General features: G+C 36.7%; 1 long non-coding RNA gene across 1 annotated transcript; it reads left to right on the top strand.

Annotated features, from left to right (window-relative positions):
- The first annotated feature begins 355 nt into the window (after nucleotides 1–355).
- Nucleotides 356–1440, top strand: LOC122066172. Its single transcript, XR_006136269.1, has 2 exons — nucleotides 356–813; nucleotides 921–1440. It is a non-coding gene; the product is annotated as an uncharacterized LOC122066172 (long non-coding RNA).
- The last annotated feature ends 14269 nt before the right edge of the window (nucleotides 1441–15709 follow it).

Genomic DNA, 15709 nt, shown 5'->3' on the forward strand with positions numbered 1-15709 from the left:
GTGACCAAACGAATGTGTACTTTTAATTGAACACGTCCATCTTGCTCAGAATTTCGTCCTCTTCGCAACCATGGAAAGAAATAAGACCTCTTTACGTCTAAAATTGAAGATATAGCGCCCGATAGTCCTTAAGGCCTTGAAAATATAAAACCTACAAAAAGAGAGTAAAAACCAAGGTAGCTCCATTCTAAATATGTAAAAATGCATGTTTTACTACCCTAGATTTCACACATAAACGTGCTCATCACCTTACATAATGCTAAGGCAAATGATGGCTTGTGTTTATTGTCTAGCTGATGGCTACCTTTTCTATGGTAAGGTACTAACCAAGGTATTCAGGCATATAGGCATCAACCTAGAGGGTGAGAAAAGGATGGATACACATGTCATTCCTTTTGATCGTGCCATCTTAGAGAAAATGGAACTACATGAGTATGCTGGTAGTGATCAGGATGAAGCACCCGCAGCTAAGGAAGACTTGGAGGAGCATGAAGAGGATGTGCATAAGGGTGAGGATGAGCTGCAGGAGGGAGATGGGACACAACAGAGAGATGAGCACCAGCCTGAGGAAGGGGTACGTGTTAGGGAAGAGGAGGAGCACTCAAATCCCTTCCATGATTTCGATATTAGCGATATTGATGTAAATCTCATGGAAGAGGACATGGCAAGTTTAGGAATCCCACCCACACATGTTCCTGAGAGTACCCACGGTACCAAATCCTACTAGGGAGAAGACTTTCTTGGCTAGTTTCACTTCCCAGACTCACTTCAAGACTGCTCCCACTCCGACTCAGCCTTCTACCTCTACTGGAGGTGATTCTCGCACACTCTCTATGCATTTATTTATTAATTTTTTTAACTATCTTCCTTACACTCATTTCCTACTTGTTTTTTGCCCTACACTTTGACTCTGTAAGCAGTGCTGGAGCACGTGGACAGAGGTTTTGCTCAAGTTGCCACTTGTTTGGATAGTTTGGAGTCTCAGGTTGGCACTAGCTTAAATGCACTTGCTTCCAGAGTTGGGTTTGTGGAGTCTTCTTTTGAGGGATTGGCAGAATGCATGCGCATTTCGCCGAACTATAGGCCTCCCTGCTTTCAAGCTTAATCTCAGCGGGCTTCTTCCTCTTCGAGTCACTAGCGGCGATCTCAGCAATAGAGCTCAATTGTCTCCATAAATTTTCTCTCACTTTCTGACTTGTCTTTGTCTTTCTTATTTTGTGTACAAATTGACTTAAATCAGTTCTTTTAGACTCTTAGTTTGTACTTAATCCCTATGGGGTTCTGTTGTTTCACCCCCATTTTGTACTTACGGGGTTTCTTTCCCTTTCCTTTTTGTACTTCTATCTTTCTTGTGGGAGTTCTATCTATTAAGGTTTACTCACATATGTAATTTCTTAAGTTTTATCTTTCATGTAATGAAATCTTAATGAGATTTATCTACTTCCTGTCTCTTTTATCTCTCCCACCTGTGGCATTTTTATTTATTAATCTAATAAAAAAAAATTTATCGGTTTACCTATTGATCACCACACACCTAAAGTCTCATAGTTGGGTTGGGTTACCATAGAGCATCCCACTCTAATACCACCTCGGACACACCCTACCCTCCATATGGCACAAGTATGCAATACTGGAATTTCTAATCCAGTCAACCAACCAATACCCAAGATCTCAGATGTAAGTAATAACCAAACCCACAATTAACACATCTACAAATCAAAGTGTATATAAAAATTCATAAAAATCATAAGATACACGTGGTGATCAGCTACAATGATGCTTATACAATATTACAAGCCCACTAATTGATTCCACAGGTTACAACAAAGTACATATTACATCTTACATTTAATTACAATATTATACACATTGTATTTGTCTACAAGCACTCCCTATAAGTGTCTTCATCTCTAACAAATCACCCACCCGTCTCTGCTTCAACTTCAATACCTAGGAATGAGTACGGATGGGGGGTGAGCACGGATATGCTCAGTGTGGGGTGGGGGCAAAAAAACACATATGCATACAAGATTCATGAATAATAATTCTCAAGCACACTGCATCTCAAGACTATATCACCAACTTATAAAACACACCGCATCTCAAATCCATAACAACAACTTAAAATGATTTAATTATTAATCTAGTTCCATTATAATTACTAAGTCTCATCCTATGGGTTAAGTGCTATAAGCAACATAAGTGGCATTCCCAACCTTGTATGTTGGGCCTCAAGAATATAAGCTCACTGTAGGCAAAAGCTAGCCAGTCTAGGTTAGAGCCTCGATCCCCTGGCTAAGCCCTAAATAGTAATCCCGACCCCATGGTCCCTGTCAGAGCCTCGGTCCCCCATGTGTCCGACAACCATGCATATGCTACACCATACAATGATGTGCCCTCTCAGGATACAGTACATTATATCCGGGCGTAGTAGTCCTATATGACATACCACCAACTGAGATTAGCCAATACTTGAACCCCTATTGACAAGGGGTTATAACTAACCAAATGCAACTATATGCATCCATAGCATCCAAAATGCATTTGTGGTCATAGTTGTAAGGCTGACCTCTGAGCCCATAGTACTGGATAGAACCTCGGCCACACCGTGCCACAGACCGTCAATATTACATCCATCTTCACAAACATACATCTGTGATCCTAGCTGTAAGACTGACCTTTGAGCCCATGGTACCGGACAAAACCTCAGCCACACCATTCCACAAACTGTCAATATTATACCCATCTCCACAAACACACATCTGTGGTCCTAGATGTAAGACTGACCTCTGAGCCCACGGTACCGGATAGAACCTCGGCCACACCGTGCCACAAACTATCAATATTACATCTAACACCACGTAGCAATTCATATTATGCATCCATAATCACAGCATCATTCATATCAACAGAACATGCTTCATATCAGAGCGCATAAACTTTTATACAAAATAATTGTACACTTCCACAGTAAATTCAACAAAGAAATAAGAAATATATATAAACATATCAAGCATAACAAAACACAAAAAAATATAACGAAACCACTCATCTGGAATTCCATGTCTGATGCTCTTCACTAAATTCCTAGCCTCGTGTATTTTCTTCACCAAACACGTATATCAGACCCCTAATTAACAATTTACATGTGAATCAATCTTAGTTACAACATGATATATTCTTTCTAAATTCTATTTACATTTCTATATTTAAATCTGCTCATAATCTAATTCCTTTCCTTATTTAGTGAAAGGCATTCACCTAACCTTTATAGTCATTGGAGTAATCTTTGAGTTACTGGATAGATTCTACATGTCTTTCACATCTATGTACCCTTCTCACCCCTTCTTTCTTAGCCTTTTCTTCTCTTTTACCAAGCCATAATTCATGGTTATACTTTATTCTCAACATTTTAAATAATTTGGAGCACTTCCGGACAGATTTGACCTAAATAGCAACAAGAGAATCCAAAAATCCTATTATGTGAGGCCTTAACAGGCTGGCTTGTTAGCTAGAGGCTCTCCAGCCGGTTAGACTGGCAGAATGGTTTCAACTATTCTGCTTTTTTTTTCTTTTTGTTTTATGGCAACACTGATCCCAGTAGGTTCTATTCTCAAAAACATATTGATTTTTGCTTCATCTATACTTTTAATACAAAACCAAATCATTTCTTTACCTAAGCTTGGTCCCTATCCCTTGTATTAACTTCTTAAACCTTACATTAATTTTAGATTTGCTTCCCAAAAAGGAACCACTTGCATATTTTCTATCCCAGGTGAAATCAACACCATGCATGAGTAATTCCCACCTTCAATTTCATTTTATTTTACTCAAATTGGAAAACCCCATGAATCTGGGTTTCCAAGGATAGTAGGACAAAAAATCAGGTCTCCATTGAGGCTTATGAGTGAGGGTTTTCACTATGAGAGATAAATCTTGACTCCTACAGACAATTTTTTTAATCAATTCCATCAGTAACTAACCCTAACCTTAATCAATTCTCACCCTAGTTTAATTCACAAGGTTGAATTTGGATTCTAAGTTTTCTTGTGCTTCTTGAGTAAGACCATCCTTAACTCGATCAGCCATCCTTCACTTCAATTTCAGCTAGAGTAAGACCATGGCATCGCCACCTAGTTGTGGAGAGCAAAGGATGCTTGCATGCATCAACAGTAGTAGCCCTAGCTATAGGAATAGCAGTCCTAGCAGCAACATGCAGTAGGAGAGACTATTGTACTCTCTCTCCTCCTCTTTCCGTTCTTCTTTCCTTCTTCTTCTTTCTCTTTTCCCTTTCCTTCTCCTCTTCCTCTGTTTCGTTTCTATCTTTAGCAACAAAAGGAAAGAAATAATCCAACTCTCCCCTCCTATTTATAAGCTGGACAGACTAAGGTCTGTTTGGCTAAACAAGTTTTATAAAAACATTATTTTTTTATCTGTTTAAATTTTAATAACATGGGGTAGAAAATATGCATTGACATGAAACCACCTGAATAATTACCCTCGAACATTCCTTTAATCATGGTAAAAAGTGGGTAGAAAAACCCTTTCAATTGGTGGGGCCCACAGAAGAAAAACATAATTTTTGGGCATTCTATCCCTAGGATAGGTAGGCCAATCTAGCCGGTTATGTTCTATTTAACCATTTTTTGTCCAATCTTTTACCTACGTTTTACCATCCTCATGTGGGACCCTTTCCACTAATGTGGGCACTCTCAAGCCCCTTTCGATACCTTCATTAAGATCCTCATTTCTTTCACCATTAATTATAATTCATTTCCATCATATACCCTTCTCCTATAAAATTTTCCATTTCTAGGACTAGGTTTTTAAAATCAAGGTGTTACTGTATAGTCATATCCTACATAGACCCATGGATGTACCAGTAAAGAAGGTGACTCGATTTATATAGAAAGAGCTAAAAGAGTAAAGGGCAGACCTAAAATGACTATGAGAGAAGTGGTAAAAAAAGATACGCAAAAGTTAGGACTCAATTTAAGTTTGACCGTTGATAGAGCTGTTTGGAGGACTAAGACCTGTGTAGCCGACCCTTATTAAGGGGATGTTCCTGAAATGCTGCTCTGACTTATGTGTTTTACCTCTTTTACGTCTTCACATCTCTTCTATGCCCTTTACTTCATTTTATTCTTTTAGTATTTATGCTTCTATCGGATCCATGTAGCCGACCCCATTTAGTTGGGATAAGGTTATAGTTGTTGTTGTTGTTGTTGTTTGCATGATACCTTGTGGTTTTTTTTATTAAAAGGATTAGCAACTTAGTTCTTTTTCACCAAACGTGCGACATATGAATTGTAATCTTCTTTTTGATGTTGTCAATGAGTTTAAAATCAACTTCATGCCGTTAGAGTGATGGCTCAAGATGTTCCTCCATGGTCTGCTATGCATAAAGTGAATCAAATAACCTTGACTTGATGAGCTAATAAGCTTTTGAAGCAAACCCTAACTAAGGGAAGCTAATCTTTGTGGACCTAGCATATCTACCAAGTAGCATGTCCCAAGTGACCAAATTTCATGGCTAGGTAGACATTTGAGTCCTGTAATCACCTATCAAACCTAATAGGAATTAACAAAGTAGCAAAAATATACCACGGAAAAATCTTGCACTATAAAGAGGATATAGGGTAATGCCAATGGGACACAAGGACAAACATGGGAAGATATTGCTTATAACATTGTATATTGTATTCATGTTTGAAACTAGAATTACAGATATTTTGGAAGTTGACCAATCAATTCAACGATGAGAATACCACATCATCCTACCACATGACATGAACATGATTTATAAGTCACTTTGGAATCCAAACTCATTGGATAAAAAAAAAAATAGATATAAGGATTATGATCCTCTCCAACCTGAGGGGTGCTGTAGAGGGACTAGTGAGGGTTTTTTTTTTTTTTTTGTCTCTCTCTTTTTTATCTCTTTAATTTTCTCTCTTATTTTGTGTGTGTGTCTCTCTCTCTCTTCTCACTAGTTCCTCTCCAACACCATGGGCTAGAGTTCTCCAACACCAACCACTTACCTCTCACTTATCTAACGTTTGGGATGACTTGGACATGTACAAATCCTAGGTGTTGGTGTTGTTGTATAGGTGTGAAGCAAATGGTTAGATGCTCAAGTCAATGGACAGGAGTCGGATCCATTCAAATTACATCCCAAATGGCCCAACCGTCGAGGTCTCACCAGGCCCATTTATTATGATAGGATTCCTCTCCATAGAGCTCAAGGACCAGAGAGTGATCTTAGGGCTGGGAGGACCCTGAAATAACCTAGAGCTGTGGTCAACAGGTTATGCTAGTGGATTTTAAAAATTCTCCAATTTAAAGTCCCCAATATATGATTCTAAATAAAATTACAAAATATTGAAAAAACAAGTATAATCACACCACCAAAATTTATAGTGTTTTGACTCAATCTAAGTCTAGTCCATTCCTTATAAGTTTCACTTGGAAGCTATTCCACTAGCTCTCTCCTTTTAGATTAGTAGGTAGGGAGGAAAACATTTACAAACTCTTTTAATGATAAGATAATCCATACAATCTCTTTATATGATTAGATGGCCCTCTATTCTCAAAGATGAGAGGGTCTTTACAATCTCTTTCAAGGATGAGAGGGCCCTTACAATTTCTTAAGGATAAGAGGGTCCTATACATATATTTAAGTACAGTCTAGAACAATATGTAAACAAGGTGTCAAGTTCTAGTTTAACACAACTCTTGGACAAAAACAAAAGTGGAATAGTTAGGTTTAGAGTTACCTCTTATGTGGTGCGTGAATGAAATGCAATGATATAAAAAATACAAATTTGAAGTCTTTTTTATGCTAGCAAATAAAATCTTGACATGCGAATGAAGAAATGAAGACTTGTAAGGAACTTTGAGTTCATTTTGAATGTAAAATAAAGAACTTGAACTCAAGATATGATATAGACCAATCTCACTTCTAATGCTCATTCAAAGTTAGGATTAACTATTAATTAATGAGTAGCATTAGAAGTATTTATAGGTGAGATTAGGGGACAAAAGTAGGCAAGAAATCTCATTCAAACGATCACTTTTTAGACTTACCAGTCGACTGCCGATTTACTACCAAAAAGAGTTGTTGTTGGCAAAAACTAGTCATTAGAGAGCCATTGGAGCTTGGGTAAGCTAGGTCTTATACTGGTTGATCGGACATATCGATCGTAAGGTCACTCCTAACTTTTGACAAGCATTTTGGAAAACTGACCTTTTGTCAGTATTTAGGTCATAAATTTCTCGTCCAAATTCGGATTGGCCTGATTCTAAGTGTGTTAGATTTGTAACTTGAATATCTACAACTTTTTTGAATAAACCATATTATAATACCTATTTTAATAGTTCCAAAATGCCCTTGAATAGTGTCATTGCTATTTCCTCAATAATTTCCTAAGACACATTATACCTAGTATGTTCCTAACCATATTTAGGTCTTGACAATTGGTCATTGGGCATCTCCTAAGGTCTTTCTAAGTTAATATAAATAAATGATACAATATATAATGCATTCTTATAAGATGCAATGTAGTGCTTGCGTATGGTGTGTACACTATTGCACTAAGCTAAGATCTTCAAGGTTTCTATCAAACATCTTGCAAAAGGTCTTCTGCATTCTTCTTGTATTGTTTGATGATTGGAGTAACTTCAAAAGTCTTGATAGTCTGAGATCTTAACGCTTTGAAGTACTTTCTTCATGCTTTCTGAAGATTTCATACTTCCACTCTTTCTTGAGCTTTACTTATTTATAGAGGATTTCTATTTTCACCATTTGATGAATTTGATCTTCATTTCTTCATTTATTCATAAAATTCGATTTTTAATATGAAATCTCTATAAAATAATACTTGAAGATAAATTATGAAATATATTTATCTATTTATTATTGTCAAAATCAGTTATAAGAGTGTGAACATATCCCTAATAGACCTTGGCATCACTCTTTAATCCAGGGCTTTATGGAGAGGAGCCAAATCCCATCTGTTCATTTAGGCTCTGTACTGTAATGATTCTATTTTTTTAACATGATTTTGGGGCTAGCACACTTTTTTGCATTTCTATTTTTTTGGAGTGATTCTGCATCTTAAATGTTGTATGGTAATCGTAAAAAAAAATTGATCTTGTAACCTGAAAGAAACAGAAACATGTATGGTTCGTACTTAACAGAATCGTTTCTGTTAGAAACCAATATTTACATAAAGTGCCATCTTCACCATGGGTGTCAAAGTTGTGATTTTTAAATAAAATCTAAGGATAGTCAATGGTTTTTTAATAAATTTTAAGTTATGAAAATCATTATTACCCAAATAACTTAAGTTGAATGAGACAAATAAGAATATCTCCATATCAACAACATGGTGTTCACTTCAAATATGAAATATTTGGCCGTGTTTCCTTGCCATATGAAATATGAAACGTTTCAACAAAAATATGATCTATCATAATAACATAAAAGTATGGACAAGAATAAATTCAAGTATTGACATAATTCTTAAAGTATCTAATTATGAACTTAAAGGCATAAATTAGGTCTTCCAACTTAATTCTTAACTGCAAAACATGTCCCACTACTTCAAAGTTTAAATCCAATCATCAAAATGTAATCATGTAATTTGAGCCATTCTGGCTTTAACAGCTAACTCATTTGCAATCTTTTTCCTAAGATCATCCATCTGTCTTCTTCTTTCTGCTAAGCTTATACTAATGTGAGCCGGTGGTACATAATCTTGAATTTCTTCAGGCTCCTCATTCCGCCAATTTTCACCAAACTCCTTAAAATTCTTGTCTGCAATTTCTTCCTCCCAAATGAAGTTGTGAAGTGCACAACAAGCAATGACGATGCATGTTTGGGTGTTCAGTGGAAAACATGGCATTTTGCTGAAAATTGGAAAGCGCTTCTTCAAAGAACCAAAACTGCGCTCTATGACATTCCTAACAGAAGAGTGTCTATTATTAAATAGCTCTACTGCTGTCCTTGGACGTCTATTCCTATAATCATTTAGATGGTATCTTTGTCCTTTGAATGGCGTCAAGAACCCAGTAGTAGATGGATAACCAGAATCAACCACATAATATTTACCTAGCACGTAAAGTGAAAAGTAATGAATCAACACAATATGTAAAATAGAGCATAATCAACTTGTGAGGTTAAGATTTAGAATGTACCAGGTGGAGGATGAGGAAATTCAAATTTAGGGTTATTCAATGCCTCATTGAATACTCGACAATCATTTATAGAACCCTCCCAACCAGCGTACACAAAAGTGAATTTCATGTCAAGGTCACATGCACACATAACATTCCAGGTTGTATCTCCTTTCCTTCCTCTGTACGGTATTTGTTTGGATAGAGGTATAGAAGCACTAACATGAGTGCCATCAATCGCGCCAATGCAGTCCTAGTACCAATACATAGATATTCATCAAATCAAATCACGTATAACCACAAAACAACATAATCATTGTTTTAATTATAAGCAACATACCTTGAAGAAAGGATAGAGCTTTGGTTTTTCAAGAATCTGTTTAGGGCAACGACTGAAGTTTGGACGTTTGATATTCTCTTGTCCGAGTAGTATGAAAGCACGTAACACTTTCTTAAAGTGTTCACCTATAGTGTTAAGAGAACGCTGAAAGTGTTCTGCTATGTCTCTATACCTATCATTGTGACCAACGATAGATATAAACATTGCCAACTACTCATCCACTCTTAAATATCGACTATCTTCCAACCAACCACGTTGTCGCATTAATGCTTCAAGGTTGAGGAAGACATGGCGTTCCATTTTATACTGTTCATAGCATGTGTCTACATGTCCGTTTAGAACCTCACTCACTCGCTCTGGTCCTGTCAATTTACTATCTCGTATGGGCTCTCTAGTGTATAATGAATCACGTGCTTTCATCAACAACATCATACACATCATGATTTCTGCATCAGTGTCATCCCTTTCCATTTGTTCAACGTGTTCCCTAGATGCGATCATTCTTTGATCCATTCCTATAATATAAAATTAGAAATATGGAAACACATCAAACCATAATTTTGAACAAATATCCAAGACACCTTAAAAAAATAAAGGAAAACATAGCAAACCATCAAAGTTAAAAATAGTGTCAAGGTACAATGAACAAATATTCAGGACATCAAATACTACAGTTATAAAAAAACGTCAAGACACAGTCATCCATAACATCTTAAAAAGTGAAGAAAAACATAGCAAACCACCAAAGTTAAAAGTAGGGTCAAGGCACAATCCAAGTAGAGTTGTCAATCTATCTAATTAAAAGAACTTTTCAAGAAGCAAACTACTGAAGGGTACGAAGGAGTATTGACTTCCGATGAGGAGAGCATGAAATTAATGCTTCTCTCCATTGCGGGTCAGCCATTAACTTCCGAAGTGCTTTCTCGTATAGTGCTTCATCTAACTCATATCCTGACTCAAGCACCTCCATGGCCCTAGTAATCCCGTACATCTGTTCCGCATTTTGGGTTGAAGCAGTGGACATGCTCGCATCCCGTTCTACCCTTGATTTACTCATATCTTGAATTGCCTTGAATGCCATTGACCAATCATTAGACTTGCTCCTCCTCCTTTTCGCATTTGGAGTCCTATCATGCCTATGCTTAGTAGCTGACCTTTTTTCCATTGCTTCAGTTTGAGTGTCATCTAATGGAGTAACTTCATCAGCGGAACTTGACTCATCACAAGATTCAATCATATTCCTATCATCATCGGCCCCCAAAGTTTTCAACACGGTTGTTTGAGTCCCACTTCCTTCGCCGTCTGCATATGTATCACCAAATACGATACATAGTTTTGGCGATTGTGGTAGTCCATGCTTCTTAAATCGTGCCCAAGTAGGGTTATCCTAATAAATAAAAAATACGCATAATCAAATACTTGAATTGATATATCCTGGCATTTCAAAATACTAAATTAAATACAAATTGAGCATACCTTAATATGCGATTCCCAGATGGATTCATCATCAACAGTACAAGTTCTTGAAGCAGTATCCCAACCAAAACCAGTTGTCTCCAATAGCTTCTTAAACTGACTATAATCCTGCCTCAGTTTGTTCACTTTGTTCTTCAACTGTATAATGGCATAGTTAACCCCAGTTTTTTCTTTGAAGTTATTGGCAATGTTGTTCCAACTAGCTTTATTAAAAGTCGAAGTAGTCCTATTTCCTTTCTTAACTTCCTCTACCATCAGAACAATAAGGGTGTCTACATTTGCTTGGCTCCATTTTGCAATCTCATTAACTGCTTGTTTTGAAGTTGATATTTTCTCACTATTTTACCAAAAAAAAAAAAGAACATGAATTTAAAATCCAAATTGAAAACACTGATTTTCACCAAGGCACCCCAACCCTTAATCTATGAAACCCCTATGACCTTACTCACACAGGGCTTTCAAAGGCCTTCAATGAGGTTTTGAATACATATTGGGCTGTACTAAAATGAACCAGTGGCATTCACAAGAAAACTTCACTTCAATTCACTCCAGTAATAAATTAGAAAGATGTTATATTGCCACTTCAAAAGGACTTCTACCACAATGCTACATATATGACCTTATCCCTTTCAGTAAAAAAGAGAGAACCAAGGAATCAAATTAATGTAGAAGTCTTGAGGTAAATAATGGCCAAATAGATAGGAGAACAATACTATTACTTTTTGCAGTTTAAGTCAAACAAAGCCCAAAGCTAGGGATTCGACCTCTGAGCATGAAATTCAGATGTTCTTCAAATATATGCCAAATAGATATTATATGGTCCCTATATTCCACAATAATCATCCCTTTGAAAAAGCCAATGTTTAAGGAGAAGGGGTTAAAGAACTAAAAACTCCCTCATTTTTCAAATTTGGCTTCCATTACTTATCTAAACTCTCTCCAAGTTGGGTGATAAATAAATGTGCTAATTAATGCAAGAGGAAGAAACTAATTTATAGAACCAAACAAGAGGGACGACACAATAAACATTTCCATGATAGACCTACTATAAATCCCAATTGAAAAGCACTAGGAAGGTGTTTTACCTGAACAATCAGCTCATTCAACGTGACACATTCAGGATCAGAAAAAGAAAACCCAACGCAGAAAAAGCTAAAATATTGCACAAGAAAGAATGTTCAGTTACCTCAAGTGGCTGAAAACCTCTCAATCTCCGTATACCCTCGAAAGAATCACCTGCGATGTCAGAAACTGTTTCAAAACCCATCATCCACTGAATACAAAATAAGGGTTTGAGCAAAAAACTGTTAAGGAAAGACCCTATCAAAGAACAAATAAGAAGGATTAAAATTTGTACCAAGCAACAAAGAATCAAGGAGACAAAGAGGAGTAAAGAAAAGGAGAAGGGGAGAATCGCCTGATCCTGTCTCTCCCAACGATGACGCTTGAATCTTTGCAGTACTGCCAGAGCCTCCAGACCCTCGATCTGTCCGGTAATTAGCAATAGAAAACAATATCAGAATAGTCATAATTTAAAGAAGTATACTTGAATTAGGTTTCCTAAAATCCGTAGGAAAACTGAGAAATAAAAAGAACTGAAATTAGTAGTTATAGTAACCCACTAGATTACCCATCCTTTTCCCCAAATAATAATATAACATAACAATCTAACCAAAGGCATATAACTTTAAACTCCAAATATGTTTGTTGCGGGGGAGGGCCAGAGAGAGAAATGAGTGGCAAAAACAGGTGGGATAGCAAATCAAAGGAAAGCTGTGGAGAGGGGAAAGAAAGAATTGGAGAGAGTAGAGTTTCAGAAAAAGGGAGGGGCAAGGAAGAGGAAGAGAGAAGGCAAGAGAGGGAGGGAGAAATGAGCAAGATTGAGAGGGCCTTCAACAAGGCATTTTTTCCCCTGCAGTAAAATTTACCGCTTCCCTTAAGTACCTGATAATCTAACAAAGTCGCATGATTTGCAAGCAGAAAAATCTCAATAAAGCGAGTGCCTACATGCACAAAAGTAACTGTAATAACATCATTCAGCAAGCACCATAGTCCACCACTAAACCCCTTAGAGCCCGAGCTAGGGATAAAGCACAGATGATATAAGAGGCTTGGGAAAAACATTAAAATCCAAATTTAAGCATCACGAATATTCCAAGTCAAAGGCTTTATGATAGAAACAATAAAAAAAAATTCACAGAACAAGATTCACAAAATTAGTAGGATAAGTAATTTCAAACTCAAAGAGAACCCCAAAGATAACTTCTAAAAATTCACAAGATTCTGATAGTTATTACATTTCTAAATTAGATCTTGCAAAAATATTTAAATTTACTTTTTAAGTCATCTTTACTCATTTCATGAAAATCTAAGGAAGGACGAAAGAGGATAAGAGGTAGGGAGGGGAAATAGAAAGAAGGGAAATCAATTATACAAAGGGCAACAAAACAATAAACCCAAAAGTAACATACATAAAAAAGGAAGAAGGCAACTGTCTTCAACCTTCAGCCTGAACACAAGGCTGAAGAATATGAGACCTTGCGATGGGCACTACTCCACACACAAGACTCCAATCAAGGTAGCATTTTAAGGGTCGATAGTTAACCCTATTACCTCTTGAAATGTAGCACCAACATGCCCAAGTAATAGGCGATAAAGATGTGATAACTTTTGCAAACATAATGTAAGGCTGGATCACGAAGGACCTAGTCCCAGGTAGGATCTTAAACATGATCAATAAATCTTAATCACAGCAACCATTAGCAATAGAAACAAAATAAAAAAATAGAATATAGAAGAAGAAGGGTTAGTGGACTATCTCAGTCCTGGGTCTCTTGCCAATAAGATCTCACTATACTTTCTCACAAACCAAGCATAAAGCTGTATTCTTTTTCTCAAATCACTGATTGTTGTGTGCAGCCTTTTGCTTTTATTTATAAAAAAAACCAATAACAAGAAAACAATAACTCTCTATGGCTATTGGGGAGTTACCAAAATAAAGTTGCACTGCAAAATAGAGAGACAACTAGATATAAGAGGCTTGGGAAAAACATTAAAATCCAAATTTAAGCATCACGAATATTCCAAGTCAAAGGCTTTATGATAGAAACAATAAAAAAAAATCATAGAACAAGATTCACAAAATTAGTAGGATAAGTAATTTCAACCTCAAAGAGAACCCAAAGATAACTTAAGGAGCAAATTGAAGAAAAATAGAACAATAGTTCAAGGAAAAAGTGAAGGATAAAAAAAACCCGGATTGAGGAAATTCGGGCTTCCTTCCCTTCAGAGCTATAGACAAAGTCCTTGCGATTGACAAAAAATTAAGATTATCCCGCCAAGGAAGGACGCCAATAGTTCAATTAAGAGCAAAATATAACAGCCTTACTAAGGCAACTAATAAATGGATGGTTTATTCAAAAGCATAATAGATTTTTATGATGCAGGCTTCAAATTACAAATTTCAGAACAGTTTTGGAAGAGGAAGCATAAGCTTTAAGGGTCAGTTATAGCATAAACCACTGGAATTAACAATGATTAACAATCGATAGCATAAACCACTGAAACTGAGCAAATCGATAGCATAAACCACTGGAATTAACAATGATTAACTCAATAACTAGAACTAGAAGTCTAGGACCAACATAGAAATCAAATATGAGAGTTCTTAACAAAATTAGAAATCACAGTAGAGAAAATTTCAGAATTCTGACCTGATTTTGATGGAGGAAAGATAGAGAAGAGATGGGAGAGATAATTAATCAGGAATCCATCTAATTGAAGGCTTTGAATCCCGCCAGAGCCTAACTTGGAAACCACCAGGCCTTCGCTACCAAATCTCACAGCAGTACAGGGTCAGAAATCAACAAAATCAGTAGCAGAGAGCTTTTCTTATTCATAAAAAATCATGGGTAGGGCAGAGCCTCCAGAGAGTGAAAAAATTTATTCATACAAAATCACTGGTTCGATCTCTTCGGATTTCTGCACCTGGTTGCCTTACCTTGTAGCCCACAGAGAGTGAAAAAGTTTATATTTTTTCAGAGATGAAGGCACAGAGGAGGAGGGAGAAGAGATCAAGAAAGAAAGGGAACGAGAGTGAGAGAAAGAGAAAGAGAAAGAGAAAGAGAACGAGAAAGAGAAAGAGAGAGAGAGATCTTCGTTTACCTTGAAGATGGTAGATCGAAGATGGTAGACAAGAAAATTTGTACCGAGCAGAGCTTCTCGCCTCTCGCCTCCTTCTCGCCTCTCGCCTCCTGCAGGTGAAAATGGGGTTAGGGTTCCTTGAAACATAACAAAGTTATGTTTTGAGGGTAATTTTCCCATTTACCCTTCATAACTTATAAGTGATACCTATTTCGGCGCCTTTTGCTCAGAATGAATTCTAAAAGTGAAAAGTAAGTATTTTATGCTCTAAAAAATGGATTCAAAAGTCTCATAAGTGCCCGGTTCATTTCAAAAAAACAAGAAATTGAACCGGACTTTTCATACAGGTTTTACCTCATTTCTATTTCAAAAAAATAAAAAAACATAAGAACCCATTTTTTAGAATGTTACGGTACAGAACCTTATTGTAGTATTGGGGAACCTTTCCCACGTATACACAGCTTGAGGCCATCCGTGGCTGTCAGGTCCCACCAGTAGACTCAAAATGACAAAATTTATATATCCAAGGCAAAAAAGGTAAAGTTGTCCAGACGAAAAAAAAAAAAAAAGGTT

Source organism: Macadamia integrifolia, unplaced genomic scaffold (assembly GCF_013358625.1).
Source record: "Macadamia integrifolia cultivar HAES 741 unplaced genomic scaffold, SCU_Mint_v3 scaffold2281, whole genome shotgun sequence".
Lineage (NCBI taxonomy): Eukaryota > Viridiplantae > Streptophyta > Magnoliopsida > Proteales > Proteaceae > Macadamia > Macadamia integrifolia.